This window comes from Triticum dicoccoides, chromosome 5B (assembly GCF_002162155.2).
Source record: "Triticum dicoccoides isolate Atlit2015 ecotype Zavitan chromosome 5B, WEW_v2.0, whole genome shotgun sequence".
NCBI classification, from domain to species: domain Eukaryota; kingdom Viridiplantae; phylum Streptophyta; class Magnoliopsida; order Poales; family Poaceae; genus Triticum; species Triticum dicoccoides.
This window is the reverse complement of record NC_041389.1, coordinates 581923166-581930169: the sequence shown is the minus strand read 5'-3', so window position 1 is coordinate 581930169 and position 7004 is coordinate 581923166. Positions and strand designations below refer to the sequence as shown.

General features: G+C 45.4%; 1 pseudogene; it reads left to right on the top strand.

Annotated features, from left to right (window-relative positions):
- Positions 1–4462: 4462 nt before the first annotated feature.
- Positions 4463–5731, top strand: LOC119306215 (annotated as a pseudogene).
- The last annotated feature ends 1273 nt before the right edge of the window (positions 5732–7004 follow it).

Genomic DNA, 7004 nt, shown 5'->3' with positions numbered 1-7004 from the left:
GCAAGGGTGAAGTGGGGGAGAGGAAAACGAGAGGCAAATGGCAAATACTGTAATGCAAGGGAGATGAGTTTGTGATGGGTACTTGGTATGTCTTGACTTGTGCGAAGACCTCCCCGGCAATGGAGCCAGAAATCCTTCTTGCTACCTCTTGAGCACTGTGTTGATTTTCCCTTGAAGAGGAAAGGGTGATGCAGCAAAGTAGTGGAAGTATTTCCCTCAGTTTTTGAGAACCAAGTTATCAATCCTGTAGGAGGCTCCACACAAGTCCCTCGTACCGACACAAACAAACAAGAACCTCGCAACCAACACAATAAAGGGGTTGTCAATCCCTTCACTGCCACTTGCGAAAGTGAGATCTGATAGAGATAATAAGATAAGATAAATATGTTTGGTATTTTTATAATATAGATTGGAAAGTAAAGATTGCAAAATAAAGTAGATTGGAAACTTATATGATGGAAGATAGACCCGAGGGCCATAGGTTTCACTAGTGGCTTCTCTCAAGATAGCATAAATATTACGGTGGGTGAACAAATTACTGTCGAGCAATTGATACAAAAGTGCATAGTTATGAGAATATCTAGGCATGATCATGTATATAGGCATCATTAATCCGCAACAAGTAGGTCGAAACGATTCTGCATCTACTACTATTACTCCACACATCGACCTCTATCCAGCATGCATCTAGAGTATTAAGTTCATAAGAACAGAGTAACGCATTAAGCAAGATGACATGACGTAGAGGGATAAACTCAAGCAACATGATATAAACCCCATCTTTTTATCCTCGATGGCAACAACACAATACGTGCCTTGCTGCCCCTGCTATCACTTGGAAAGGACACCGCAAGATTGAACCCAAAGCTAAGCACTTCTCCCATTGCAAGAAAGATTAATCTAGTAGGCCAAACCAAACTGATAATTCGAAGAGACTTGCAAAGATAACCAATCATACATAAAAGAATTCAGAGGAGATTCAAATATTTCTCATAGATAAACTTGATCATAAACCCACAATTCATCGGATCTCGACAAACACACCACAAAAAGAGTTACGTCGAATAGATCTCCAAGAAGATCGAGGAGAACTCTGTATTGAGATTGAAAGAGATAGAAGAAGCCATCTAGCTAATAACTATGGACCCAAAGGTCTGCGGTAAACTACTCACAACTCATAGGAGAGGCCTTGGCGATGATGTAGAGGCCATCCATGCTCGATTCCATCTCCGGCGGAGCGCCAGAAAAGGCTCCAAGATGGGATCTCACGGATACAGAAGGTTGCGGCAGTGGAAATAGGGTTTCGTGGTGCTCCTGGATGTTTTCGGGATACTAGATATATATATATATATATAGGAAGAAGAAGTAGGTCAGTGAAGCCACGAGGGGCCCACGAGGGTGGGGGCGCGCTCCCCCCCTTAGGGAGCGCCTTGCACCCTCGTGGCCACCTCGGCTGCTTCTTGACGTCCACTCCAAGTCTTCTGGATTGTGTTTGTTCCAAAAAGATCGCTCCCGAAGGTTTCATTCCGTTTGGACTCCGTTTGATATTCCTTTTCTTTGAAACACTGAAATAGGCAAAAAAACAACAATTCGGCCTGGGCCTCCGGTTAGTAGGTTAGTCCCAAAAATGATATAAAAGTGTATAGTAAAGCCCATAAACATCCAAAACGGGTAATATAATAGCATGGAACAATAAAAAATTACAGATACATTGGAGACGTATCAGTTCCCGCAGTAGATGTCCCCGCGCCGCTGTTGATTGTAGTCGAAGGCCCTGCAAAAAAAGGTACGTGTGTAAGCATTGCTTGAATGGCAGGTTTATTGTAATGGAATATAGCAACTACATTTGATGTGGCAAGATATCATTCATACAGCAAGTCATGACATCTGCATCTGGCCATGCATGGCAACTACAGTTTTTGAGCCATGGCAGCTACAGTTCAACAACCATGGCAGCTACTGTTGCCAATGCATGGCAACCAACATCCTTAGCATCAAAACATGCATTCTAGGTGCACGCGTCCATTTGGTAGCATTTTTGTTGTTTTCCGCCATCACCATGACAAATCCATTTTCCCCCATGCTTTTCCACAAAAGCAAATGAACTATTATTTTGTTAGTCCACATATTTTTTCCTTGTTGTGCCGCATGTGCTAACCGCATTTGGTTTGTCATTCCAATTTGATGTGCTCTATCTGCAATAGCATTGGACTGCAGTGAGATGTTTACCGGTGTGGTTCCACCATAACAACCTGTGATCATTTAACAGTTGGCCAATGCATGGCAATTGTAGTTTGTACAACATGGCACATGTAGTAGTTCAACCATGCAACACAGATTTTGGTTCACACTTGTCATCCACAGTTATTTAGACACATGAATCACATTTGATTATGTATGGCAACTACAATTGATTTGACATGGCAACTGCATCTGTCCAGGCATGGCAACCGTAGTTGTCCAGGCATGGCAAATGCAGTTGTGCATGCATGGCAATCCAGGAATAGCACTGAAGTTGTTCAGGCATGGCAAATGCAGTTGTGCATGCATGGCAACTACACATGTCCAAGCATGGCAAATGCAGTTGTCCAGGCATGGCAAACACATTTGTCTTATGTTCATTCTCCTGAATCACTGTCCACAAATTCACTTCATTCGTCTCACCTGTGTACGACATTGATGGCAGGTACATGGTTGCCACCTGTTGCCCCGTGCTACATGAAGGCCCTGCGTTTTTCCATATAACTCGTAAGTCTTTGCCATCCTTGCAAGTTTAATTTCATGTCCACACCAGTATGATTTTTTCTGTACGTGTTACCTTGATTTGCCACATTGGCTACTTGAAGTTGGTCACCCGTACATCTGTCAGCGTTAGCGCCCTGTGCCTGTACTTGCCATGGTATCCCCGTCTGTGTGGTTGGGTCATAAGAACCTGCGAAAAATGACATTGTAGGACATAAATAGAATGCTATCTTTCTCGTCACAAATATGGCAATTGTCCCTTTTTTGATGATGCATCGTATCGATGCTTGCATACTGCTCTAGTAGTGGCAGCAACGGCCCTGCGGAAATGAGTTGATTGTACTCTGCTGCATCCCAAGGGGGCGTTTCTGGCCTTTGAGAAAACCAAGGATCAGTGCCGTCTTCATGATTCATTTTTCCTTTTTTTCTCCCACTTTGTTTTTAGTCACTGCATGAACAAGAGCGCATCAATATCCGCAAAATGCATTCTTTCTATTTGCACATACAAGAAAACACGACAATCTTATCACATTTCTTGCATAGACAACCAACACATGATGGCAAGTAGGACATGCACATTCATTCTCTTTTCTAAAATCTGGATGCCAACTATCATTTCGAACCGATGGCAACAGCGAACAAAATATGATGGCAACTAACAACATAATATTATGGCAGCTGACGATAAAAATAAATGGCAACTAACATCAGAAACATGTGGCAATTATTTTCCTCCCTCTCTATGCACCACCCAAATCCCTCCTTTCTTTTCCCTATTTTTAGTGATTCCTACGCATTCTTATGCATCAACTACTCGCACCAACCCAACCCAGAAGTTTAGCTCAACTCTAGGATGGAATATTGCAATCTGGTGTACTTTGGTGGGCAAATTTGAATACACAAAAATCCGTGGTGTGTTTGTCATGACAGCGTGGATCTAGTTGCCATGTTCGTGGGCAATCTGCAATTTCAATTTTCTGGATAGAAGAAGGACGAGAAACATGAGGAGATCAGAGATCGACCTGGTAGCTCGTCGTCGCGGGGGTGGGGGTGGGGGTGGGGGTGGGGAGGCGCTAGAGATCTGGTCTGGTTGCCATGGCAACCAGAGAAGGAAGACGATGGAGGTAGGGGATCGAGAGGTAGGAGACAACAGCGGCAAGGCGGAATGGAGTTGGAAGGCAGGCCGGGACGACGGACGCGTTAGGTCGTGCGGGCAGCGCGCTCGATTGCACGGATGTGTGGGCGATTGTGCCACACACCGGACGTGCGGGTTGTGGTTGTGTGCGCCCGGACGCCATCATGTGGACGGGGTCGTCGCCGTGCCACACAGAACGTGCGGCACAACCCCACTAGATGCCACACATGTGGTAGTTATCGGCGTTCAAAACAAATCAATACAACGAGGAAAATGTGAAGGAGCACCGTTGAATATTTTCCATTTCGGTGTACATGAGAGGACGATCTGATTCAAGTGGAAATGGAGATCAACGTATTCCCTTCAGGAGAACGCGAAGAGATAGGCACGGAACGGATATACCAGCTGAAGAGTCAAGTTGCCTTCTCCGTCCAGTGAAAAAAAAAAATCTCCGTTCAGTCTTTCCCTGGCTTCACCATCCACCGCCCAAAACCCTAGCGGCCGTCCACTTTCCTACCCCTGCCGCCGCCGCCGCCTCCGCCTCTCCCCACCAGCCACCGGGTCCAACCGACCAAGTCGCGCACGATGGCGACCTCCTCGCGTCTCGGCGGTGCCGGCCTCCCCTCCGGATCCACATCCTCCATCATTGCCGGGGCCGTGAGCGGCTACCACTTGCTCAAGGTCGACGGCTACTCGCGCACCAAGGAGCTCCCCAATGGCGAGTGGATCGACTCTTGCCCGTTCCAGGTGGGAGGCCGCACATGGCATCTTCGTTACTATCCCAACGGGGACAAGTCCGAGTACATCGATTACATATCCCTCTTTCTCACACTCGATGATACCGTAGCCAAGGGCGAGACCGTGAAGGCACAAGTTAAGTTCAGCTTAATCGACCAAGACGGGAAGCCGGTGCCGCTGCATACCTTGACTACCAAGATCAGAGACTTTTTGGTGGGTAAAAGTTGGGGATTCCAGAAGTTTATGAAAACGGAGGAATTGGAGAAATCAGAGCATCTCAAGGACGATTCCTTCACTGTAAAGGTCGATGTCGCTATGATGAGCGAGTTCCACACGCAGGAGACACCATCCATCCCGGTGCCACCGTCTGACTTGCACCAGCATTTGGGGATTCTCCTGTCGAGCAAGGCGGGCGTCGATGTCGAATTCCGAGTCGGCGGGGAGACATTTTCGGCCCACCGGTTGGTGCTAGCGGCGCGGTCTCCAGTCTTCAGAGCAGAATTCTTCGGTTCGATGAAGGAGGGAACCACCACTGAGGCCATACCCATAGATGACATGGAGGCGCAAGTGTTTAATGCTCTGCTTACTTTCATGTACACTGATACGTTGCCAGATATGAAGCAACAAGAAGAATCTGCCATGGCTCAGCATTTGCTTGTTGCAGCAGATAGGTATGATTTGGAGAGGCTGAAGCTGATTTGTGCAGATAAGTTGTGCAAGCATATCGATACTAGCTCCGTGGCGACCATCTTGGCATTGGCGGAGCAGCACCACTGCCAGGAGCTTAAGGCAGCATGCTTGGTGTTCCTCAGCTCACCGACGAATCTGGATGCAGCCATGGAGTCTGAAGGCTTCGACCTTTTAACCAAGAGCTGCCCTGGTGTTATGAAGGATTTCCTCGTGTCCCAGGTTGTTCCTAGTTTACTTGGGAAAAGAAAATCAAAGGCATGAACATGAGGTTTCGATCATGATGCCATTCGCAATCATCAGTCCAGAAAGTAACAACAGACTCTGCAAATCTGCGTGCTATCCAGTATTAGTAGTTTTATGTGTAGTCTTGTTCTCACAAGGATGCGATGTACGTTAGTGCTTTTTTGTTTGGTCGTCATATCCTTTGCGGAGAACTATTAATGGTTCGACAAGCTATGTACAAAGCAAGAACCATGTGTGCTAATTAGTGATCAGTTAGTTCAGACCTTGTAAGCCTTTCAACTAGTTGCCCTTTACATTTTGCCCAGTGTCTTTCTGATTGCTCTGTAACAATCGATGCGAGCATTGCACTGCTTCCTCTGTTCATGCACCCCTGTTCATTACATGTTTATTTAGCAGGTTCAGATAGATCATGACATGTTGAAATGCTAGGTTGGGATTCAATAAAAAAACTTTGGCCTTGGCGGGTTTAACAAAAAAATTATGGCTGCAGTTATGTCATTTGCAAGTATGGTTGGGATTCAATGAACATGTGATTTCAATCATTATGTGATTTGTAATTATCCGTCCAGAAAGTTACTAAAGACCCTGCATGCTACTATCTAATACTGGCATTAGTAGTTTTATATATGTAGTCCTTTTCCCACAAGGATGTGATGTACTTTGGTCCTTTTTTGTTTGGTCGCCATATCCTTCATGGAGAATTATTAAAGGTTTGAGTTTGACAAGCTATGTGCAAAGCAAGAACCCTATACCTACAACTAAACACTTACTTCAGAACTTATAAGCCTTCCAAGTTCCAACTAGTGGCCCTTTACATTTTGCCCGGTGTTTTTCTCATTGCACTGTAACGATCAATGCGAGCATTGTGCTGGTTCCTTAATCCTGGGAACATTTGTGGCCATGGCCTCGTAGGTTTATAGATTTCTTATGGCTACGGTTAGCCTGATATAATAGTGGCTGCTGTGATATAGTGATCTGATGAAGGCTGTGAGGTTCGGCCTGAAGTACTTCCATACAAGGGTATGAAACCTTTTTTGGGGGCCGATTTTGTAACCCAAAGCTGCTTTTTCCTGTACATATTGTGTTGAAGGTTTTGCCCCTGAATCAAGGACCTCAAACAGCTCCCAATTTCACTACCATGAACATGAAGGTAAACAACAGTAGTTCCAAAAGTAAAAAAGGTTAAGTTGTTCCTGATAAGTGATAACATGGGTAAATGACAGCACTTCTCAACAATATGCCTGATATAGTAGCAGGTGATTATGAGTTAGCATTACCAGTATCTCACTTATCTATAACTTGTGTTCCTCATATGGAAGCGGTTCTTGTCTCGGTCGTTGCTTATGCTTGGCACAAGGGTCTGGAATAACTGCAATACTCTCTTCTCTCAAGTGAAAATTTTGAGCTAGAGCAACAACTTTGCGGATGATTCATCTCCTGTACCAAATTCATTTGT